This window comes from Bubalus kerabau, chromosome 1 (assembly GCF_029407905.1).
Source record: "Bubalus kerabau isolate K-KA32 ecotype Philippines breed swamp buffalo chromosome 1, PCC_UOA_SB_1v2, whole genome shotgun sequence".
NCBI lineage: Eukaryota > Metazoa > Chordata > Mammalia > Artiodactyla > Bovidae > Bubalus > Bubalus kerabau.
The window spans coordinates 154,469,116-154,495,449 of record NC_073624.1 but is presented as its reverse complement, the minus strand read 5'-3'; the positions used below and the strand labels follow the sequence as shown (position 1 = coordinate 154,495,449).

General features: G+C 42.2%; 1 protein-coding gene and 1 long non-coding RNA gene across 7 annotated transcripts in view; both read right to left on the bottom strand.

The window, feature by feature from the left end:
• Nucleotides 1-19,795, bottom strand: part of LOC129620959 (uncharacterized) — a 44,994-nt gene extending 25,199 nt beyond the window's left edge. Inside the window, exon 1 of the long non-coding RNA XR_008698952.1 lies at nt 18,166-19,795. This is a non-coding gene — a long non-coding RNA (uncharacterized LOC129620959). The remainder of the gene's footprint in view (nt 1-18,165) is intronic.
• The window catches only part of LOC129620872 (leucine-rich melanocyte differentiation-associated protein-like), a 226,982-nt gene that overhangs the window by 61,081 nt on the left and 139,567 nt on the right, over nt 1-26,334 (bottom strand). The window lies entirely within an intron of this gene.

Below are 26,334 nucleotides of genomic sequence, written 5' to 3'. Positions count from 1 at the left end.
TGCTGCTGCTTTTTACTGGTGAAAATTTTGGTTTTTTGTTTTTCAATCATTGGTTTCAAGTCTAGGGAGATTGTTTGAGTTGGATGTCATGGTTAATTCCGCCCAGAAAACCTAACTACATGGTCCAGCACTGTCCAGGAAAGCCCTCTCTGCTGAGGCCGTCTGTCTGGAAAGGAGCTCAGGCCAGACCTGTCTTAAAAGGAAGCCAGAGCAGTGCAAGGGACACAGCTCAGGTTTTTAGGCTCAACAGCGGTGCTGATTCACTGCTCCTCTAATCCCGTGTTTATTAGCAATCCGCAGCCCACGTAGAGACGAGCACACAACTTCCTTTCATGCTGCGTCTGCAAAATGCTCCAGAAAGTTGGACTCATCAGTGAAGCAGCAGGTCCCTTGGTTGAGACCAGCCAGGCCAGAAAAGTGACATGAACAGGATGCTGCTAAACATGCCCGACTCGCAAATACGCACTGCATTCTTTTCTGCATGATTTGCTGCCATTTAAAAGACAATAAACAGCAACTTTAGATTGCTAACAACGTGTCATTTAAGGTTTGCTGTTGCTCAACATCAAGAAAAATCAATGCCGGCTCTACGGGGGCAGCAAACCCGGAGAACTGAGCTCCATTTCAGGTCTGTTTGAACTCATTTCCTTTCTCCACGGTTGCCCCCTTGTACTCCCCCTCAGGCGTCCCCTCACAGCGGGCTGACAGCTTGACACATTGACAGCTCGCACTGAATGACAACTGATTTGTACAAATTTCAAGCCTTATAAATCTACCTGTCACAACAACAACATAAAAGCGCCCAGGCCCAGCAGGTAATTCAGAAAAAGCTTCCCTTGACAGCACTTTCTGAAAAGCAATGGCGTGCCTCCTGCCAAAAATTCCAACTATCATCCTTGTATAACTTTGAATAAAAATCCAGGGCCCATTTTCTTGCCAACAGGCTACCAATCGTCTTATTTAAAGATTAAGAAGAGTGAACGGGGGAAGAGGTGGGGAGGGAAAAAACAGCCACACAATTTCATTTTATACTGATATGAAAGTAGCACCGCCTGCTATGCCAGGATTACCACACCGTTTTTCTCTCCGGTGCTCAGAAGGAGTAAATGAGCGAGGTTTTTTTTACGGTATTTAAACAATATCCCAGATTGCAGGGGCTCTGCCTCCCAGGCTCCTCCCCGCTCACCTGGGTCCAGGCCCGCTGCCAGAGCAAGGTGGTTTGACAGACGAGGGGCTGGGAGGCTGAGGTCCAAGGCCACCCCAGGTTTTCTCCAAGACAAAGGCCCTTCAGGGTCCATCACCCCACCTCCCTTGACCACTTTTCTTACTAAAGCATTCAAACTATGTCAAGGTAAACCTTTACCGAAACACTTCAGGGATCAACAGCCTAACACATTATTTCATCACAGAATCTTTATTACAAAATAAGAACTAGAGTTGAATATTTAGGCTTAGGTTTTTTAGGTGTGGTTTTATAATTATGTTAACACTGAAGAGAAAAATCTAGCAAACTACTGTATTTAAGAGAGAGGGAGAGACACTTAGTACATGGGCACTTGAACAGCAAAGAGCAGTTTACAAAAAATTTCCCTTTATCTCTATGATTCAAGCCCTTTCAATTCAAGCTCATACACAGAAAGGTGGGGTTGAATGAGCAGCTCAAGTAATTCTCATGTACCTCGTTTGCTCTTGTAGAATCTCTCAGCAGACTCACAAATGGAAAAATGAACTTAATCCTTCCTCTGAAGGTTGGCTGTAAGTGCATGTGGAATGGGGATGCCAAGGAGACTCCAAGGAAGGAGACATGGGCCCAAGAATGAGGGCAAATAAGGAGGCATCCAATTGGCCAAATGCTGAAGCAACAATGGTACCAGGAAAGCATCCTGTCGCAGAGAAAGGCACCTCCTCTCTCCTCCCTTCAGCTGCTGCTGCTGCTGCTAAGTCACTTCAGTCGTGTCCGACTCTGTGCTACCCCACAGACGGCAGCCCGCCAGGCTCCGCCATCCCTGGGATTCTCCAGGCAAGAACACTGGAGTGGGTTGCCATTTCCTTCTCCAATGCATGAAAGCGAAAGGTGAAAGTGAAGTTGCTCAGTCGTGTCCGACTCTTCGCGACCCCATGGACTGCAGCCTACCAGGCTCCTCCGTCCATGGGATTTTCCAAGCAAGAGTACTGGAGTGGGGCTTCAGCAGGGCAGTCAAATCTGACAGCGAAGAACCCAGATGCTGGGGGTGGGCGGACACTTCAGTTTCAAATCCTGGTTATTCCACTCATGAGTCATGTAACTTTGGGCAAATGATATTTACACTCTCTGTGCTTCAGTTCCACCATCTGTACAATAGGGATCATAATCAGATCTCAGAGAGTATGAGGATTAAATGCCTATTAAAAGTCTAGTTCATAGCAAACAGTATCTGCTTATTTATTGATATGCAGATATATACACATATGTATATTTAAAACATTAATAGTGTTATACAGGGAAAAAAAGACTATTATTAGTATTATTAGTACTCTCTCTGAGATTCCAGACATAATTAGTTTTCTTCCATGGAGTGTAAGCTTCCAATGCAATTAAAAAAAAAAATGTAGGGAATCATCCCTGAAAATGTTTTAACTCATTTGGTTGTAATGTATAGATAAGAGATCAGTGTAGCTGGGCTGGATTTATTTTCTGCCCTTTTATAAATTTCTTTATCTACTCTTTTCAACTTGCTTCTTCATCAGCTCATGACAAATAAAACCATCTAGTGTGGTTGGAAAAAATATTTATTAATTTAGAAGCACATAATTTACACTGTCTTAACACCATTTATCACTCAGAAGCAGTTCAAATATGTGGATTACAAGAAGAGAAAATTGATATATGTACAATATACACATAAATATGTAAACACAGATAAATATGTAAGTAGAAAGAGAATACTATGGCCCCCAAATATAGTTTATGTCAATATTAGCTAGTCTTGAGACTGAGATTGGAGAATAGAGTAAGCTATTATTTGCTCTAAAACCCACTGTCAACATCAGCTGAACCTTAAAATATAACAGATTAGGATTATCCAAATTATATAAATTAAAATCCACTCTGTAACATTCTTATTATCCTAATTTGGTTAATGTCAAGACTGACATGAGTCAACTGAACTTGGGATGCCAAAAGGGAACAAAAATCAGCAAATCCATTATTTTGTAATTATTTGTACAACCAAAAGCAAGTGTTTTCATTATGAGCTATTAGTGGCCATTAGTAAATAAAACATAGTTTGAATTTCACAAGCATGTTGGATTCTCAAAAGATTTGTATTTCACACAAAGAAAACCCCAAATCAAATGCAATTTTCATATAATAAAATAACTGATGTCATAAACCAAAACAATTACACATCAAATATTTATGAGACAGGAAAAAAAATGAGCAGTCTATAAAACTGATACCACAATGATAACTTATATGAACTAAACTAGCCTTATTTTTCATCTCTCATCAATTATAAAGTGAACATATAAGAACAGGTGAGGCATAAATAGAAAAAAGCAAAGTATGTCAGCTCAAGTTCATCTTTAATTCACCCAGAGTAAGTAAATTAGATGTTCTTATGTTAACCCTTCTCCTCTCAATGGCACATATGTGGCCTAACAAAATGATAAATAATATTTTGCTCACTATTGTCTTCCTGACATCAATCACTAAGAGTTAACAAACACTGTCTCACATATGCTGGGATGCCCCCTACTATGACCAATTAAGTAACAAATTATTCAACGGAGCACTGCAGGGCTGACAAAGCAAAGTCAAGTGCAGAGCTGGTCAGTTAAGTCTCACACTGGCCCACTCAGAGTTTGCTTAGAGAAAAATAGGAAATTTTAGATGCAAAACACGTGATCTCTTATGTGCATTTTATATTCCTATTTGTGTATGTTTTGTAGCTACTTGTTTGCCCAAAAAAGAGAGTGAAACCTTCAAACCTGTTGGTCTTTGGTTTTACAAATATTTGCTTTTTGTTTTTGCTTTTCCCTCAGAAACTGTTCAAGGAGCTGCTTATTTCTCCATCTCACCAAGGGCCAAACCTGGCAACTCAGAATGTCACCTACCTGTCAGCCATCGGGGCATAGAAGCTAATAGGCTTTAAGACACAAAGTGGCACTTCTTCAGGACTTGGGAAAAAGCACCAACTACCATTCAGGAAGAAAATCCCTAGATCTCTGAGCAGCTTCCCTGTACCCTAGAGCTGGGCACTCTGCTTCAGGATGACCATTCCCTACCACCCGCACCCCCTCCAGCCCTTATTCACAGCTCCTCTAAATGCACAAGTCCATCAACAGGTACGCCCATGGTGACCAAAGGCAAAGTGTGCAATCCTTCAACAACACCATTTTGAGAAGAGCAGCTAAGTTTCTACTCCTCTACGTGGATCTCTGTCTACATTTACTGGGAGAAAAGGACCGACTTCACCCAGTTTTTCCCACAGAACCACCACTCACAAGGACAACCCCCTGCCACCTGACATGTACTCAGCACCCATCATGAATCACCATGGCCTCCTCAGCCTCCCTCACGGAAAAGCCAAGTGCCTGAGACACAAGCTACTTAACCAGGCGCCACCCATGCAGCAAGCTGAAGGCCACCAGGAATCAATGCAGGTGTGGCTTGTCTGGCGCCCCCCAGGGGCAAGAGGGGAGAGCTGGCCGGGAAGTATAACCGAGAGAGGACCCACCCAGCCTCTAGCTTGAACTTCCAAAGAATCAGTAAATTTTTACCACTTAGGACAAGCCATGTTATTTGTAACTGTCAGAGGAAGGAAAATCTGTAATTGTTAAGGGGGATGAAGGCTGTGCAAATTCTTCCCTGTGCAAAGTGAACAGTCAATCACTTTTATAAGGACAGCAACAACTGAAACTATCCATTCGTATACTTTCCTTTAGTCAACAATATTACCTTTAGTAATCTGGGGAATGTGCATCCATAAATTACAGCAAGTGTTATTGCATTGCTGAATAAACAGCAACATTTCCATCAGCAGCAGCAGTGGCAGCCCCACAAAGGTATAACAAACAGACTCAATCATTTTCTTGTCAAGCTTTGCAATGACTGCAGAGTTTACTGCTGGAGATAATGTTGCTTTCCTCAGCATTGTGAGCCAAACTGCAAACTGCTTATTAAAACAAAACCTCTTTTTCGGAGCAGCATGAGTTGGATAATCACTTATTGCACTCAAGAAAAAACAGGTTTGGTGCCCAGAGGAGGTTAGCAATCAGGCATATGTGTTAACATTTGGTTGGTAAAAACTGGTTAAGAAATAAATTATCTGACACTGGGGTGGGGGGAGGGAAGAAGTTAACTGATTAGCATCACTGGCCCAGACTGACTCTTTTCCTTATGATGTCATTTATTTTTGACAATGTGGTTCCAAGTACTGAGCCTGGTGGAAGCTTGGGGGTGGGTTCCAGCAGGGAGGGGAATGGGTAGAGGAGATGATGATGGAGGGAAACTAGAAAGGAAAGGCAACCTGCTCGTCTTCACGGGAAGCATCTCTGGAAGAGACTGTATCCTAGAGGCAGGGGATAAGACTGGAGCAAGGAACAGGAAGGAAACAAGTAAACTTTAAGCACTAGGTATTCGTGACTAAACCGTTTCTGAAGACAGTCACCTATTATTACTCTCCGAAGAAATCGCTTGATGTAACTAAGCCATAGATAGTGCTGAAAAAACCATCCTCAATTCTCCCCACTTAAAATAGACTGACAGCCATTTTCCTGAGCCTAAGGAACAAGGATGCAGAGGCACAGCCTGGGAGGCCTGCCGCGTCAGGGTGCTGCTCTGCCGGGAAAACCATTATACCCGACTATGGAAAAGCTGCCCCAATACTGTTTTGGCGTTTTTGTGTGTTTTTCTTTTTTTCTTTTCTTTTCATGCCCAAAGATGAATTAATATCAAAGTAGGCGGGCCCTCTCCCTCAGCCGTCCCCTCCCCTGTCTCGATGCTGCCGATAGCCTTGTGGCCCCAGATGTCCACCATGCAGGGGGGCAGCCTGTACGCTGGGTGTCCCTATCAGAGCAGGAAATGAGACTGTGAAGACTTTATTATAACTTTGGGCTACATTCGAGGTTTGACTGCTATCACTGCTCTAAAATGAGAATGAGTATGAAACAAAGAAAGGAAAAAAGAGCACCAGTGCAGAGTGGAAAGGCAACTCTAGGAACTGTCATTCGGTTTCAACAACAGAAGGTAGGCGAATGCAGGTCAGGACTGTGCCCGCAACACCCCTCACTCCAGGGCTGGCAAGCCCCTGGCTCCCTGCCACTCAACACTTTAAACCTGAACAAGGGCTGTTTCTCACACCTAGCTGGGTCCTCTTCGCCACCAAAGAACCAGAAACCATGCTGCTCCCTCTGCCTGAAAAGTTTTTCCTCCCTTTGCTGAGTTCAGTTTTCCCCTCAGTGGGCAATTCCTCAGAAAAAGGCCTTTCCTGACCACACAACCTCAACTAGCCCCCTGCCCCTCTGCTCAACCCCACCATCCTCCCTGTTTTTCTTTTGACTTCTTTGGATCACCACTTCTACCTGAGATGATCACTTAAGAATTTATTAATATGTTTATTACCTGTCCCTTCCATAAGGTAAACTCCATAAAGGATTTCATTTTATTCAAAACATTAGCCCCAGCACCTGGAATACAGTGCCCAGCATGTAGATGCTCAACAAGTATTTGATAAATTACTTAAAAATTGCTCTATGGAAGCATAGAAAAACACCCCCATGGAAATAAATCAGAGACCTCTCAGACTCAAATAGTGGTTTCTGAGCACAGATTATGGGTCAGGATTGTGGAAAGGACTGTGGAGAATCTAAAAATAAAAACAAAAACAAAAAAAAAGAAGAAGAAATCTTTATTCTCACATCCTTAGGAATGTACAGAAATAAGTTACTGCTCATGAATTGAGCATGAGCCATAGAAATTTGGTATTCTTTGTTTAAAGTACAAAGATAAAGGGCACTGCCCATGATCTAAATAAAAAGAACCTCAATAAGGAGTTTAAAAAAACCTGGACCCAAGACCAGATTTAATTGGGGCCTATCAATCATCAGGGTACATATGGTCTCCAGTATATGAGGATAAAAAGGCTTATCCCATTTCTTTTTAAATGTTATTTTTAATATGTAGTTATTGGCACAAAGAAATAAGAAATGAAAATAGCAAATCTCCAACACTCATGTACCCACCCAACTTTATCAATGCTTAACATGTTGAGCCATACTTGGATAAGATTTTTTTTAAGAAAGAAAATACTATAAGAAGAAATGATTGCCCACCTATTTTATCATGAGGATCAAGTACAGCTCAAGTCTTAAAAATATTTAAGTCACTATTAAAGGACACAGATTATAATAGTTAACAGCTTCCAACTGTCATCAGTTCTCACCTCTCTTCTTCTGCTGGCATTTTAATTCTCTCCTTACCTCTCTTCCACATCCGTCATCATTATTTCTTTCTGTTCATTTCTCCTGATCCCCTGCCTTACTCTCCATTGTGTTAAATCATGTCATATAACAAGATGAATTCCAAATTTTTTAAAAAACATATTTTTAAAAAGGAAACCATAAAGTACTAGAACAAAACCAAGGAGTGGAGAAGTCCTTTCTAGTATAACTAAAAATTTAAAAAAAAAAAAAAAACATAAAATAAAAGATGACATAAAGCAACAAGTCTGCATGACAAAACAGAAAATAAAGCAAATAAAAAGCCACCAACAGCAAATCAGAAGGCAACTGAAAAATGTGGGTGGGGTTGGGGGGGAACCTGTATCTCTACCAAAATAAAAAAGGACTAATTACATACATGGACATGGATAAACACAATTACACAAAAACACACACAGAGCTACAAAATAAATCATTAAAAAGACAAAAATCCAATAGTAAAATGGACAAAGGATACAAACTCACAGTTCACAGAAAAGGAAATAAAAATGAGTCACAAATATATAATAGGATGTTTAACCTCATTCATAATAAAAGAAACACAAATCAAAACCCTGAGAAGTCTTTTTCTAACCTACCAGATTACCAAGAATCCAAAAGTTTAATAATACTTTCTGTTGGTGAGGCTGTGGGAAAACAGGCATACAACTTACTGCTGGTGAGGATTTAAATTAACTCCTAAGTAATGCAATTTGGCAATGTTTATCAAAATTACAAACACATATGGCCTGTAACCTAGCAAGTCTATTTCTGGGTATTTATTCTATATATAGCCTAGCAAACTTTCAAAAATGACAGTCTAAGGTCACTGATTGTAGTTTATAATACTGAAAGGAAGCTAACAAGAACACTGTCTATCAGTAGCAAACTGAATAAACAAATTATTATGAATTCATACAGTGGAACACTATACCTCTAATAAAAAGTTCATGAGAAAGCTCTCTGTACTGATATGGAAAGATTTTACTGTTAAAGTGAAAAAAAGGGGCAGGACAAAATAATATAAATAGCACTCTATCTTTTGTATAAGTGGAAAAGAAATAATGTGTATTTATTTTTGCTTGTAAGAACAAAATTTTTAAAACTCTGAAAAAAATTAAAAAGAAACCAAAAATAGTTACCCTTGGGGGTTACAGTGGGAACTTGGAAAGGTAAGGAATAGAAAGGAAGGAAAACTATTCATAATCTTTCATCTCAATTTTCCTATCATACAGGGGATTATCTCCTCAGGAATTGAAACTGATAAAAAATAAACTTCTACTCACTGAGTGTTAAGAGTATTTTAAAAGTCAAAAAATACACCTTGGCTAGAGCTGTAGGTAAATAGGAAAATGAAGACCCTGAGAGGGGAAGAACTCACAGGACTGGTCAAGAGTCAAGGAGTGTGGAAGTTCTATGCATTTTGGCCTTGAGTTGACCAATAGGTTACTTAGCACACACAACTCAGCATACTCTTGACAAGAAGACCACAGCTCAAGTTGGTCCATTTTCTTTCTCTGGCCAGGCCTTCATTTTCTACACATCATTGGCCACAGGCTTTCCAGGCCCTCTCTCTTCCTGCCTCATCCCCAGGTCCTCCCTGTGATGTCTCACTCACCTTTCTCTTCCCTCCTCCAGCACTCTGGTCTGCCTCGAGACAAACTCTCTCTCACTGCACTCCTCCATTATCCCACAACTCACTCTCGACCCCATTCTAACTCCCATCTCTCAGATCTGCCTGGATTCACAGCAAGTGACTGGATGAGTAACCTGGTGCTCCCTTGAGGTTATCAGTAAGTTAAAGAAGATCAAAGGAAAGTGGAGCTTCATTTCACTAAGAAAACAGAAGACTCCTCCACTATTTCCCTTTATCCATTCAGTTACACAAAAAGAGGCCTTGAGACAAAATTTGAGACTGCACAAGAGACAGCCAGAATGCACTGCCTCCTGTAAGGATACTGGCTCAGCCCCCTGCCCCAGTGAAGGAGTAACCAAAGGAACAAATTTGCTCCCAACCTTGGGACTAGGGATAGACGGGAGCCAGCAACCTATTATGTTAGGTTGGGACCATCTATCTTCCCAGCCTGTCACATCATCTTTGGAGTCCAATTCTGTCATTCAAGCTCAATGACTCTATATATTCCTTCCTACCTCAAGCCACCTAAGATTTGACCACCTAAGTCACCAACTGCCTTAGTCATGGCAACCCTCACAGAAATGCAGCCAGAGGACTGTGGCAAACCTTTAGAGACAGCAAAGAAAATGCCTCTTCATCCATTCATTTTATAGCACACAGCATTTTAAATACAGTTTTGGTAAATATGTGCATGTATGTAACAAAGAGGTTAGCAAAATGCTGTTAAATGTGTGGGTTTAAATACTTCAATTAAAAGACAATGCATTATCTCAGTATATTATTTGTCTTAAGGGGCCTCTAAAATGCTCAATGGGTTCCCTTAAACAGAAAAAGAACCCACAAGCCTGGATATCATATGCTGAACATGCTTTGCAAACCACTACCAAAAGCTACTTTTGAATGTAAAATTCTGTTTACCCTATACACATGCCACCAAGTGAACAAGTGAACAAGATTTTATTAGAGGTGAAAAATATTATTAACAAGTATGATGCCCTGGAACTTTCAGATACTGTTGCCAGAAACGTAAGTTGGCACAAGGAAACTATGAAAAACTGTTTGAGCGGTTTACACCAATACTGAACGACACATAACTCTATGACCCAGAATTTCTACCCCTTGGTATGTGTCCGACAGAAATAGGTATGTACATTCACCAAAAGATGGATAAGACTGTTCAGAGAAGCACAATTCGCACTAACCAGAAACTACTGGAAAACAACCCAGATACCTATCAACAGTAGAACAGCTTTTAAAAATCTGGCCTATCTATGCAATAGAATACTATATAGCAATGAGAATGCATGAACCACGGCTACATCAATGTGCATGAATCTCACAGAAACAAAGGGGGACATGTGAAGCCAAAATTCAAAGAAGACAATACTACAGGATTCCATTTACATAAAGGTTTAAAATAGGCAAAACTAAGCTCTGCTGTTAGAGGACAGGACGGCAATCAATCACCCCTGGTGGGAGAAGGGGTACAAGTGGTGCCTGGGGCAGACCCTTGGGGAGCTTCTGGTTCAGGATGCCAACAGTATTCTGTATCCTGGTCTGAGCACCAATTATACTGACGTGTTCGCTTTGTGATAATTAATCTGAGCACTTAGGATTTGTTCACTTTTTTTATGTACATTATACATCACCAAAACATTTATTTTAAAATATTTAGAAAAAAAATTTCCTGCAATTACTCTTCAAAGCATCAGGTACCTGAACTGCTGCCCTAAAGTCATAGGGACCCTTAATTCCTATCATTAGCTCCTGACATGTCCAAAGGACTCTTTGGCTACTTGTTAATAACGGAATCAAAATGCACTAATCTCATTATCGCTTGTCAGCAGGCACTGTCAGAACACTGTTGGCCATTAGTCGCCTGCTGCTGCTTTCAGTCAGAGACTTGTAAAGCACCCAAAAGGAGACAAAAACATTGACAGTTTAGTTTTTCTCTTGTCGCATTCACCTTTCACCAACCTCATGCTGAACCCTTCACATCCCAGACCACAGGCTGCCTTCTCCAAGAGACCATTCCAGACCCCTCCGTACTCAGTCACGTCTGACTCTTTGCAACCCCATGGACTGTAGCCCATCAGGCTCCTCTGTCCATGGGATCTTCCCAACCCAGGGATCAAACCCGTGTCTCTTGCATCTCCTGCACTGGCAGGAAGATTCTTTACCATAGTGTCACCTAGGAAGCCCTCAGACCCCTCTAGTGGTGGTTTAGTCACCAAGCCGTGTCCAACTCTTGGGACCCCATGGACTGTAGCCCACCAGGCTCCTCTGTCTATGGGACTTCCCAGGCCAGAATATTGAAGTGGGTAGCCATTTCCTTCTCCAGGAGATAAACCCCTCTAGCAAACACCAAGCTCCCTTTCTCTCGACATAATGCCTGCCTTTTTTCATTCCCGATAGCACAGTTGGTAAAGAATCTGCCTGCAACCGAGGAGACCCTGGTTCGATTCCTGGGTCGGGAAGATCCCCTGGGGAAGGGATAGGCTACCCACTCCAGTATTCTGGCCTGGAGAATTCCAAGGACTATATAGTCCATGGGGTTGCAAAGAGTTGGACATGACTGAGCAACTTTCACTTCACATCACTTCACCTATCTAAACATTAACAAACAACCACTGTGTGCCCAGCTCTGTGCTCAAGATACAACATTGAGTAAACCATGATTCTTTTCCTTTAGGTGCTCACAGCGCTGTATGGAAAAGAGACACAAAAACAGAACTATGATAGATACATAAGCAGAGAATACTAGGAGCATTAGAGAGGAACATGTAAGCCAATTTTGGGGGTAGGGGGAAGGGAGATGATTCTTAGAGGAGATTTCTTAGAGGACATAAAATATGCCTTAAAGGATGGAAGTTGGTCAGTGAAATGAAGAGGAAGGCAGCTCCCAGCAGAGGAAATCTCGTGAGGAAATCTCGTCTGGTGTAGAGATGTGGGTGCTAGTAGGTGGGTAACTACAAGAGTAAAATCTGAGCAAGGACGGATGAGGGCAGGCAGAGAGAAGATCATGAAGGTCTTTGCAAACCATGTGAAATGGATGAGACTTCATGCCAGAGAGGGAGAGCTGTCACTGTGGGTGGTGAGCAAGGGAATGGCAGGGTCAAGTTTGTCACCAAGGAACTGTGTGAGAAATGAAATTGGAGATAAAGAGGCTGGGAGATATCACCATAGACCTGTTTGAACCAGACCACTTGGAGCAGGGTTGGAGAGGAGAAAAAAAATCAATGTCTAGGTGGTAAAATCAGAGGGACTGAGGAACTGATGCATGGTAAGAGAGTAGGGAAGGAGAAAGGGAAGTTGTTGAGAACTGAGAGCAAGTGAAAAATGTACAAGAGGAAGAGAAGGGTGGGGTAGATGGCAGGGAACACAGGTGCCCTGAGGTTGACCCTGAGGTCAACACAGAAGGCATTAAAGATGAAGTGCCTGTAGGGACTTCAGGAATTATGTTCAGCAGGAGAGCTGAAAGCCTGAGTATGGCAGCAAGGAGTCTGAGCTAAAGGTAGAAATAAATTCATCAGCACACACAAGAAACCCTAGAGCACACGAAATCACAGCATGCACATGGTGAGCGCTTAGCGAGCTGAACACTCAGGAACACCAACTTTAAGGAGTGGAGGAAGAAAGTCTGTAAAGAGGACAGAAACAGGATGCGCAAAGAGTTCCTCAATGATCAGGACACTGAGAAGTCATCGATGCCAAGGCAGCGGCAAGTTTTAAAACATGAGTAACTGATCAATACTCCAAAATGTAGCAGCCAGATTTCCAGGATGAATAGACTGAAATAGTTTCATTGAATTTGGCAACTAACATATCATCAATGACTTTAGTCAGTAATTTCAGACTTCAGTTCACTTCCAGCACCACAGCAGACCAAGCTAAAACAAATCCACATTGCAATATTTGTCAAGAAATTGGGATGCCTGATTTCTGAGGCCCTCAAAGGGATGGGACATGTTGCTTTCAGCTGACACAAAATGGGAAACTAAGAGTTATAAATAAAGCTAGACATCTAAGTACTGTCCAATATATAAAAAGGGGACGAAAGAAACTATCTACCAGCCCATAAAATAAGAAGGCATGTTGTTTCTCCAGGCTTGAGGCAAAAAAAAAAAAAAAAAAAGAGGCCTCTTGCAAGAAACTAAAACTCCAAGCCTGCACTAGTCCTGTCTGTAGAGTAATGGTGTTTTAAATCCAAGCTGAAAAATAATATAAAACTGGTGTTAGACTTACAAGAGCTCTGTCTTTCAAAAATAGTAATCCTTCCATACTCCACAACCCAAGAGACAACTCTTGACAAATATAAGCTTCCAGTTAAAAATAAATTCTATAACACACAAGGAAACAAATAACTATGAGGGAGAACCAACCAATCACAAAAAGGAGAATAGAGGTTATAGAAAAATACAAAAGATCATAAAACAAGATTTTTAAAGTTATAGAAACTGTTATGAGGTAAGATGACATTATGGGGGAAGTTTTGGGGAAAATAGAATATTAAAAAATACACTTATTAAAACTTTAAATGTGATGAATAGACTAAACAGAATATTGGATACAGCTATAAAGAAAATTGATAAAGACATAGGGTAAATCTGAAAAAAAAAAATCCAGAATTTAGAGAGAAATAAAAGGATGGTATACCTGGATTTGCAGCAACAAAGATGAACCTAGAGCTAGCATACTAACTGAAGAAAGTCAGACAAAGAAAAATAGGCATCATATGATATCATTTATATGTGGAATCTAAAAAAATGATAAAAATGAATTATTTATACAACAGAAACACTCACACAGAAAACAAAGTATGGTTACCAAAGGGAAAGGGGGGGAGGGATAAATTAGGAATTTGGTATTAACAGGTACATATGACTATATATAAAATAGAACAAGGACCTACTGTATGGCAGAGGGAATTATACCCAACATTTTATAATAATTGAAGAAAGCTGAGCACCAAAGAATTGATGCTTTTGAACTGTGGTGTTGGAGAAGACTCTTGAGAGTCCCTTGGACTGCAAGGAGATCCAACCAGTCCATTCTAAAGGAGATCAGTCCTGGGTGTTCTTTGGAAGGAATGATGCTAAAGCTGAAACTCCAGTACTTTGGCCACCTCATGCAAAGAGTTGACTCATCAGAAAAAGACTCTGATGCTGGAAGGGATTGGGGGCAAGAGGAGAAGGGGACGATAGAGGATGAGATGGCTGGATGGCATTACTGACTCGATGGACATGAGTTTGAATGAACTCTGGGAGTTGGTGATGGACAGGGAGGCCTGGCATGTTGCGATTCATGGGGTTGCAAATAGTCGGACATGACTGAGCAACTGAACTGAACTGAATAAAGGAAAATAATCTGGAAAATAATATATGCATATGTGTAACTGAATCACTTTACTATACACCTGAAACACTGTAAGTCAACTACACTTCAATTTAAAAAAAAAAAAAGATGGCCTAATTGTGAATTTAGAAAGATGGTAACAATAACCCTGTGTACAAGACAGCAAAAGAGACACTGATGTATAGAACAGTCTTATGGACTCTGTGGGAGAGGGAGAGGGTGGGAAGATTTGGGAGAATGGCATTGAAACATGTAAAATATCATGTATGAAATGAGTTGCCAGTCCAGGTTCGATGCACGAAACTGGATGCTTGGGGCTGGTGCACAGGGACGACCCAGAGGGATGGAATGGGGAGGGAGGAGGGAGGAGGGTTCAGGATGGGGAACACATGTATACCTGTGGCGGATTCATTTTGATATTTGGCAAAACTAATACAGTTATGTAAAGTTTAAAAATAAAAAAAAATAAATAAATTAAAAAAAAAAAAAAAGATATGCCAAAGAAGAAAGAATAAGATCCATGATATACTCTTAACAGGAGTTCCAGAAGAAAACAGGAAAAGTAGAAAAGGCAATTATCAAAAAGAACTGCCAAGGATTTTCTAAAAGTGTAAAAAAAAAAATTAAATACATGAATTCTTAGACTGAATAAGATCACTGGGTCCTAAGAATTTTAAATTAAACAAATCCATGGATTGATACATAGTATTACAATGAAAAACCTGAAAGTAAGGGGAAAAAAATCTTTCAAGCCAAGAAGAGAGAAAATATCATCCCCAAAGGAATGAAAGACTTAGAGCCAACTTCTCATCAGTAACAGTAAATTCCAGAAGACAATAAGCTCCTTAGCAGTCTGCTTGGGCAGCCATAACAAAATACTACAAACTGAGGTGGTTTAAACAGCAGATATTTATTTTCTCACACATCAGGAGGCTGGAAGTCCATGATCAAGGTGCTGAGTTTGGTTTCTGGTGAGAACTCTACTCGGCTTGTAGACAGCTGCCTTCTCACTGTGTCCACACGTGGCTTGTCTTCTAGACACACTCAGAGAGAGAGATTTCTGGTGTCTCTTCTTCTTACTAGGACACCAATCCTATTTGATTAGGGCCTCACCCTTAAAAACCTCATTAAATTCCTCCCTAAAGGCCCTATCTCCTAACATAGTCATATTAGTGGTAAGGAATTCAATGTATCAATTTGGGTGGCTGGAGACACAACTCAGTCTATAACAGAACATCTTCAAGGTGTTCAGAGAAAAGTAACCGGAATTCTATACCCAGATGAACTGTACTTACCCTTCAGAAATAAGGCCTAAAGACATTTTCAGACAAAGTGAGAAAATTCCTGTATCTAAGCCATTACTGAAAGACCTACTAGAGACTTCTCTGGTGGTCCAATGGCTAAGACTCCACACTCCCAAAGCAGGGGCCCAGGTTTGATCTCTGGTCAGGGAATTAGATCCCACATGCCGCAACTAGAAAATCCAAGATTTTACATGCTGCAATAAGACTTGGCACAAATTTTGAATAAGTAAAAATAAGTATTAAAAAATCTACTAAACTAGCCATGTACTTGGCAATACACTAACTGAAACTAAAAGGAAAGAATGCATGGAAGCAGTAATCAATCAACTAGTTGACAAAATATTCATTCAACAAATACCCACTGAGAACTCTGTCCTATATGCCAGGCATGGTTCCATTTGTGGGGATTCTACAATGAATTAAAATCCCTGATTTATTACATGTAATCTGGTAAATGGGGATAAATGCACCAAAGGGAAATAGAACAGGAAAGAAGACAGGGAGGAATATTCAGTTCAGTTCAGTCACTCAGTCGTGCCTGACTCTTTGTGACCCCATGGACTGCAGCACATCAGGCTTCCCTGTCCATCACCAACTCCCAGAGAAAAGTAACATGCTCAAACTCAAGTCCATCTAGTCAGTGATGCCATCCAACCATCTCATCCCTCTGTCATCCTCTTCTCCTCCTGCCCTCAATCTTGCCCAGCATCAGGGTCTTTTCCAAGGAGTCAGTTCTTCGCATCAGGTGGCCAAAGTATTGTAGTTTCGGCTGTAGCATCAATCCTTCCAAGGACTATTCAGGACTGATTTCCTTTAGAATTGACTGACTGGATCTCTTTGCAGTCCAAGGAACTCTCAAGAGTCTTCTCCAACACCACAGTTCAAAAGCATCAATTCTTTGGTGCTCAGCTTTCTTTATAGTCAAACTCTCACATCCCATGGCTACTGGTAAAACCACAGCTTTGACCAGACAGACCTTTGTTGGCAAAGTAATATCTCTGCTTTTTAATATGCTGTCTAGGTTGGTCATAGCTTTTCTTCCATTAGAGGTTTTATATTGTTAAGTTTAAATATGCATTGAGTATTTGAAAGTAATAATAGAAGTGAATTTTGAGGTTTTAAAAGGAAAAAAAAAAAAGGAATCCTAATTTGAAGACAAAGCCAACAAGGATCATTTGGAAGAGATGGGTTTAAAGAGGTTCTGAGATCAGGGCTGAGGAGTCAAGTTTCAAGGCTCTTTCCCTATTTCCCCTTGCCACCTCCAGTGTGCAGGCTTGTCCCCCAGCTATTGGACCCCAGAGAGAGAAGGTGACTGGATTTACAAGAGTTCTCATGTAGACTCATTAGAAATTAGTGGAAACAGCAGAACCATCTCTTACTTGTATCTCTTCTTAAGAGCAAAGAAACCTTTCCCTAGTGTCTCTTGGTACATGTTCCCTTGGGTTCACTGGTCCAAACAGCTTCACAGGCCCATGCCTATCACAGGAAGGGGAAGAGGATCCCAATACCAGTCTTAGAACAATCCAGATTAAACTCCTGTAGCCAGGTATAGGTAACACAGAGAAAGGGACACACACAGACAAAACTCAAGCTTTTCCGTCAAGGAAGAAAGCAATGCTGAGCACAAACAGCCTCTGTTCACCTATCATCTGCCTCAAAATTCACAACATAGTGGTGACTACATGACACTATCATCACACTTCCACAAAACAGCACACCATCACCCTGGAAATGTGAAAAAGCAACTTTACAGTCAACTAATTGTTTCTACAAGCCCAGCTGCTTGCTGCTGTTACTGTTCCATCAATAAGGCAAGTTTGACTCTCTGCAACCCCATGGACTGCTGCACAGCAGGCTTCCCTGTCCTTCACTATCACCCAAAGTTTGCTCAAATTCACGTTCATTGAGTCAGTGGTGCTATCTAACCATCTTATCCTAGGCTGCCCTCTTCTCCTTTTGCCTTCAATCTTTCCCAGAATCAGGGTCTTTTCCAAGGAGTCACCTCTCCACATCAGGTGGCCAAAGTACTGGAGCTTCAGCTTCAGTCCTTCCAATGAATATTCAGGGTTGATTTCCTTTGGAATTGACTGGTTTGATCTCCTTGCAGTCCAAGGGACTCTCAAGAGTCTTCTCCAGGACCACAATTCAAATCTTTGGTTCTCAGCCTTCTTTACAGTCCAGCTCTCACATCCTAACATGATTACTGGAAAAACCATAGCTTTGACTATACAGATCTTTGTCAGCAAGTGATGTCTCTGCTTTTTAATATGCTGTCTTGGTTTGTCATGGGGCTTCTCTGGTGGCTCAGATGGTAAAGAATCTGCCGGCGATACGGGAGACCCTGGATCAATCTCTGGGTCAGGAAGATCCCCTGGAGAAGGAAATGGCAACCCACTCCAGTATTCTTACCTGGAGAATCCCATGGACAGAGAAGTCTGGCAGGCTACAGTCCATCGGGTCACAAAGAATTGAACACGAATGAGTGACTAACCCTTTCACTTCCAGGTTTGTCATAGCTTTTCTTCAAAGGAGTAAGCGTCTTAATTTCATGGCTGCAGTCACTATCTTCAGTGATTTTGGAGACCAAGAAAATAAAATCCATCACTGTTTCCACTTTTTCCCCATCTATTTGCCATTAAGTGATGGGACCAGATGCCATAACTTCAGTTTGTTGAATGTTGAGTTTTAAGCTAGCTTTTTCGATCTCATCTTTCACTGTCATCAAGAGGCTCTTCAGTTTCTCTTCACTTTATGCCATTAGAGTGGTATCATGTGCATATGTGAAGTTCTGGACATTTCTCCTGGCGATCTTGATTCCAGCTTGTGATTCATCCAGCCCAGCAATTCACATGATACTGTACTCTGCATATAACTTAAATAAACAGGGTGACAATATACAGCCTTGTTGTACTCCTTTCCCAATTTTGGACAGCTGCTTTAACAAAGGCCGTAACACATGCTTATGGGCCAACACGCATGTTAACCAATCATCATCTCTGTTGTGCTAATTCAACAACCAATCAAACTATAAGGACAACAGGCCCATCCCCAAGTTCCTGAAAATGGCTGATCAGAACACTTCCCATGCAGAAGCCCAAACCAGTCAATCTATGCAGATACTTTTAAAGCTTCCCAGATGTCCCTATAAAAATTCTCTCTCTTCAGGCTATCCTGCCACTTCCAGATTAGCAGAAATAATCAAATAAATGTGCTTTTTCATTGAAAGGCTTTTCCAAATTACTTCAACATTATCAGGTTGAAGGGAGGTTATGGCAATGACTGGCTAAAGTGGATTAAATGCTTTCATTTATCTGAGAAATTGAAGTTATAATAAAATGTTAGAGCCAAAAAAGACTTCCCAGAGACTATTTAATATGACATCCACAATTTATAGATGAGACTGTGCAAGCCAGTAGCAACATTTTTACATAAGATTTAATCCAGGAGAAACCTTTTGTATCTTCGTTATCATGCTGTCCCAGGAATAAGACAGTACCCATTCATTCAGTAGTTCTCAACCTTTGCGGCAAATCAGACCCAAATTTTGCATCTAATTTCAGGTTGTTCCTGGGCTCTTTGAAGCTCACCTAGGGATCCTAAGATTAAAAGTCCCTGCATTAGACACAGCTAACATCCCCAGTTCAGATAAATACATTGAGGTTACGATGTCCTCTATCATTATATGGATGTAGAAAATCATATTACACTAGTTCCCTTTCCTAACCCCTCCTCAATCTTATTATATCTTACCCAGCTACTCTAAACTCAAGAAATTCTATCTATAACATTATTCCAAGAAACAGAAATGGTAATCCCATAATGTGAGATGATTAAGGGGAAACCTCTATCCGTTTTCCAATCCACCACTATATTCCCAAGTCTAACACAACTTCTATCAAAAGATAAGCCATCAGTAAAGGTCTTGCAATGCTGGAGACCCGGGTTCGATCCCTGGGTCAGGAAGATCCCTTGGAGAAGGCAATGGCACCCCACTCCAGTACTCTTGCCTGGAGAATCCCATGGAGGGAGGAGCCTGGTAGGCTGCAGTCCATGGGGTCGCAAAGAGTCGGACTGAGAGACTTCACTTTCATTTTCAAAGGTCTTTAAATTCCTTGATCAGTATAAGTCTTTAATCTTTTAAGATAATTTACAAAACTATCAAAGCGCAGGCGGCTGCGAAGGGCACGCTAAAGCGCGCCCGGCCGAGAGGAGCTACCCCACGTCCGAGGTCAGGGGCAGAAGCCGGGAGGACCCCATGCCTGAAGGGCGGCGGCCAAGAGGAGTTACCCTGCCTCGGAGGTCAGGGGCAGCGGCCGAGCGCGCCAGACTGTGAAGGCGCAGGAACTGCTGAGAGGAGCTACCCCACGTCCGAGGCCGGAGGGGGAGCGGGGCGGCGGCCGAGAGGAGATACCCAGCGTCCGAGGTCAGAGGCGGCTACGAGAGGAGTTACCCCGCGTCCGAGGTCAGGGGCAGCGGCGGGAGGAGATACCCCACCCCGCTAAGCCCCAGGCCAGGGGCGGAGGGCGGGAGTACCAACCCCATGTTCACGGAGCCGTGGCTGCGCGGGCGCAGGAGGGCCTGGAGGAGCTATCCCACGTTGAACGTCAGGAAGGGTGCTGGTGAGGAGATGCCCCTCGTCCAAGGTAAGGAGCATTGGCTGCACTTTGCTGGAGCAACCATGAAGAGATACCCCACGCGCAAGGTAAGAGAAACCCAAGTAAGACGGTAGCTGTTGCAAGAGGGCATCAGAGGGCAGACACACTGAAACCATACTCACAGAAAGCTAGTCAATCTAATCACACTAGGACCACAGCCTTGTCTAACTCAATGAAACTAAGCCATGCCCATGGGGCAACCCAAGATGTGTGGGTCATGGTGGAGAGATCTGACAGAATGTGGTCCACTGGAGAAGGGAATGGCAAAACACTTCAGTATTCTTGCCTTGAGAACTCCATGAACAGCATGAAAAGGCAAAATGATAGGCTACTTAAAGAGAAACTCCCCAGGTCAGTAGGTGCCCAATATGCTACTGGAGATCAGTGGAGAGATAACTCCAGAAAGAATGAAGGGATGGAGCCAAAGCAAAAAGAATACCCAGCTGTGGATGTGACTGGTGATAGAAGCAAGGTCCGATGCTGTAAAGAGCAATATTGCATAGGAACCTGGAATGTCAGGTCCATGAATCAAGGCAAATTGGAAGTGGTCAAACAAGAGATGGCAAGAGTGAATGTCAACATTCTAGGAATCAGCGAACTGAAATGGACTGGAATGGGTGAATTTAACTCAGGTGACCATTATATCTACTACTGCGGGCAGGAATCCCTCAGAAGAAATGGAGTAGCCATCATGGTCAACAAAAGAGTCCGAAATGCAGTACTTGGATGCAATCTCAAAAACGACAGAATGATCTCTGTTCATTTCCAAGGCAAACCATTCAATATCACAGTAATCCAAGTCTATGCCCCAACCAGTAACACTGAAGAAGCTGAAGTTGAACAGTTCTATGAAGACCTACAAGACCTTTTAGAACTAACACCCAAAAAAGATGTCCTTTTCATTATAGGGGACTGGAATGCAAAAGTAGGAAGTCAAGAAACACCTGGAGTGACAGGCAAATTTGGCCTTGGAATACAGAATGAAGCAGGGCAAAGACTAAGAGAGTTTTGCCAAGAAAATGCACTGGTCATAACAAACACCCTCTTCCAACAACACAAGAGAAGACTCTATACATGGACATCACCAGATGGGCAACACCGAAATCAGATTGATTATATTCTTTGCAGCCAAAGATGGAGAAGCTCTATACAGTCAGCAAAAACAAGACCGGGAGCTGACTGTGGCTCAGACCATGAACTCCTTATTGCCAAATTCAGACTGAAATTGAAGAAAGTAGGGAAAACCACTAGGCCATTCAGTATGACCTAAATCAAATCCCTTATGATTATACAGTGGAAGTGAGAAATAGATTTAAGGGCCTAGATCTGATAGATAGAGTGCCTGATGAGCTGTGGAATGAGGTTCATGACATTGTACAGGAGACAGGGATCAAGACCATCCCCATGGAAAAGAAATGCAAAAAACCAAAATGGCTGTCTGGGGAGGCCTTACAAATAGCTGTGAAAAGAAGAGAAGTGAAAAGCAAAGGAGAAAAGGAAAGATATAAACATCTGAATGCAGAGTTCCAAAGAATAGCAAGAAGAGATAAGAAAGCCTTCTTCAGCGATCAATGCAAAGAAATAGAGGAAAACAACAGAATGGGAAAGACTAGAGATCTCTTCAAGAAAATCAGAGATACCAAAGGAACATTTCATGCAAAGATGGGCTCGATAAAGGACAGAAATGGTATGGACCTAACAGAAGCAGAAGATATTAAGAAGAGATGGCAAGAATACACAGAAGAACTGTACAAAAAAGATGTTCATGACCCAGATAATCACGATGGTGTGATCACTGACCTAGAGCCAGACATCCTGGAATGTGAAGTCAAGTGGGCCTTAGGAAGCATCACTATGAACAAAGCTACTGGAGGTGATGGAATTCCAGTTGAGCTATTCTAAATCCTGAAAGATGATGCTGTGAAAGTGCTGCACTCAATATGGCAGCAAATTTGGAAAACTCAGCAGTGGCCACAGGACTGGAAAAGGTCAGATTTCATTCCAATCACAAAGAAAGGCAATGCCAAAGAACGCTCAAACTACCGCACAATTGCACTCATCTCACACGCTAGTAAAGTAATGCTCAAAATTCTCCAAGACAGGCTTCAGCAATACGTGAACCGTGAACTTCCTGATGTTCAAGCTGGTTTTAGAAAAGGCAGAGGAACCAGAGACCAAATTGCCAACATCCGCTGGATCATCGAAAAAGCAAGAGAGTTCCAAAAAAACATCTATTTCTGCTTTATTGACTATGCGAAAGCCTTTGACTGTGTGGATCACAATAAACTGTGGAAAATTCTGAAAGAGATGGGAATACCAGACCACCTGATCTGCCTCTCGAGAAATTTGTATGCAGGTCAGGAAGCAACAGTTAGAACTGGACATGGAACAACAGACTGGTTCCAAATAGGAAAAGGAGTACGTCAAGGCTGTACATTGTCACCCTGTTTATTTAACTTATATGCAGAGTACATCATGAGAAATGCTGGACTGGAAGAAACACAAGCTGGAATCAAGATTGCTGGGAGAAATATCAATAACCTCAGATATGCAGATGACACCACCCTTATGGCAGAAAGTAAAGAGGAACTCAAAAGCCTCTTGATGAAGGTGAAAGTGGAGAGTGAAAAAGTTGGCTTAAAGCTCAACATTCAGAAAACTGAGATCATAGCATCTGGTCCCATCACTTCATGGGAAATAGATTGGGAAACAGTGAAAAGAGTGTCAGACTTTATTTTTCTGGGCTCCAAAATCACTGCAGATGGTGACTGCAGCCATGAAATTAAAAGACGCTTACTCCTTGGAAGGAAAGTTATGACCAACCTAGATAGCATATTCAAAAGCAGAGACATTACTTTGCCAACAAAGGTTTGTCTAGTCAAGGCTATGGTTTTTCCTGTGGTCATGTATGGATGTGAGAGTTGGACTGTGAAGAAGGCTGAGCACCGAAGAATTGATGCTTTTGAACTGTGGTGTTGGAGAAGACTCTTGAGAGTCCCTTGGACTGCAAGGAGATCCAACCAGTCCATTCTGAAGGAGATCAGCCCTGGGATTTCTTTGGAAGGAATGATGCTAAAGCTGAAACTCCAGTACTTTGGCCACCTCATGTGAAGAGTTGACTCAGTGGAAAAGACTCTGATGCTGGGAGGGATTGGGGGCAAGAGGAGAAGGGGACGACAGAGGATGAGATGGCTGGATGGCATCACTGACTGGATGGACGTGAGTCTGAGTGAACTCCGGGAGTTGGTGTAGGACAGGGAGGCCTGGCGTGCTGCGATTCATGGGGTCGCAAAGGGTTGGACATGACTGAGCGGCTGATCTGATCTGATCTGACAAAACTATCATCTCAAATCCCTTACCATCTAGGAAGGATTTGTCTATTGTTCCCATTTTATACATGAGGAAATACAACTCAGTGGCCCGCCTAAGGCCACATGGGTAAGTAACAGTAAAATTGGGGTGATACCTGGGTTTCTTTGTTGGTGTTCCACTGATACACAACAGCACTTTTTCAACTGGAAATAGCCATACAAGCTATTGTTAATATACTGTGCTCTTCTGTTGGTGGGAATGCAAATTGATACAGCCTCTATGGAGAACAGTATGGAGATTCCTTATAAAAGTAGAAATAAAACTAACATATGACCCAACGATCCCATTACTGGGCATATGCCCTAAGAAAACCATAATTGAAAAACACACATGTACCCCAATGTTTATAGCAACATTAGCTAGGACATGGAAGCAACACAGATGTCCACTGACAGAGGAATGGATAGAGAAGCTGTGTACCACATATACAATATTCAGTTCAGTTCAGTTGCTCGGTCATGTCCGATGCTTTGCGACCCCATAAACACCAGGCTTCCCTGTCCATCACCAACTTCTGGAGCTTAATCAAACTTATGTCTATCGAAAAGGTGATGCCATCCAACCATCTCATCCTCTGTCATCCCCTTCTCCTCCTGCCTTAGTCTTGCCCAGCATCAGGGTCTTTTCCAAGGAGTCAGTTCTTCGCATCAGGTGGTCAAAGTATTGGGGTTTCAGCTTCAGCATTAGTCCTTCCAATGAATATTCAGGACTTATTTCCTTTAGGATGGACTGGTTGGATCTCCTTGCAGTCCAAGGGACTCTCAAGAGTCTTCTCCAGCACCACAGTTCAAAAGCATCAATTCTTCGGCACTCAGCTTTCTTCACAGTCCAACTCTCACAACCATACATGACCACTGGAAAAACCACAGCTTTGACTAGACAGACCTTTGTTGGCAAAATAATGTCTCTGCTTTTTAATATGCTGTCTAGGTTGGTTATAACATTCCTTCCAAGAAGCAAGTGTCTTTTAATTTCAAGGCTTCAGTCACCATCTGCAGTGATTTTGGAGCCCCAAAAAATAAAGTCTGTCACTGTTTCCATTGTTTTCCCAGCTATTTGCCATGAAGTGATGGGACCAGATGCCATGATCTTCGTTTTCTGATTGTTGAGCTTTAAGGCAACGTTTTCACTCTCCTCTTTCATCCTCATCAAGAGGCTCTTTAGTGCTTCTTAGATTTCTGCCATAAGGGTGGTGTCACCTGTGTGTCTGTGGTTATTGATATTTCTCCTGGAAATCTTGATTCCAGCTTGTGCTTCATCCAGCCTGGCATTTCTCATGATGTACTCTGAATATAAGTTAAATAAGCAGGGTGACAATATACAGCCTTGACATACTCTTTTCCCAATTTGGAACCAGTCTGTTGTTCCATGTCCAGTTCTAACTATTGCTAACTGCTGACCTACACACAGATTTCTCAGGAGGCAAGTAAGGTAGTCTGGTATTTCCATCTCTTGAAGAATCTTCCACAGTTTGTTGTGATCCACACAGTCAAAGGCTTTGGTGTAGTCAATAAAGCAGAAGTAGCTTGGAAAATCCCATGGATGGAGGAGCCTGGTAGGCTGCAGTCCAAGGGGTCACTGAGGGTCAGACACAACTTAGCGACTTCACTTTCATGCACTGGAGAAGGAAATGGCAGCCCACTCCAGTGTTCTTGCCTGGAGAATCCCAGGGAAGGGGGAGCCTGGTGGGCTGCCATCTGTGGGGTTGCACAGAGTCGGACACGACTGAAGCGACTTAGCAGCAGCAGCAGATGTTTTTCTGGAACTCTCTTGCTTTCTCAATGGTCTAGTGGATGTTGGCAATTTGATCTCAGGTTCCTCTGCCTTTTCTAAATCCAGTTTGAACATCTGGAAGTTCATGGTTCACATACTGTTGAAGCCTGGCTTGGAGAATTTTGAGCATTACTTTGCTAGCGTGTGAGCTGAGTGCAATTTTGCGATAGTTTGAACATTCTTTGGCATTGCCTTTCTTTGGGATTGGAATGAAAACTGACCTTTTCCAGTCCTGTGGCCACTGCCAAGTTTTCCAAATTTGCTGGCATATTGAGTGCAGCACTTTAACAGCAGCATCTTTTAGGATTTGAAATGGACCACAGCCTTGTCTAACTCAATAAAACTATAAGCCATGCCATATAGGGCCACCCAAGACACACAGGTTATGGTGGAGAGTTCTGAAAAAAATGTGGTCTGCTGGAGAAGGGAATGACAAACCACTTCAGTATTCTTGCCTTGAGAACCCCATGAACAGTATGAAAAAATGGAATATTATTTGGCCATTAAAAGGAATGTCTTTGAGTCCGTACTGCTGAGGTGGATGAACCTAGAGTCTATTATACAAGGTGAAGTCAGAAAGAGAAAGACAAATATTGTATATTAACACATATATATGGAATCTAGTGAGATGGTGGGCTTCCCTGGTGGCTCAAACAGTAAAGAATTCGTCTGCAATGGGGGAGACATGGGTTCAGACCCTGGGTTGTGAAGATCCCCTGCAGGAGGGCATGGCAACCCACTCCAGTATTCTTGCCTGGAGAATCCCCATGGACAGAGC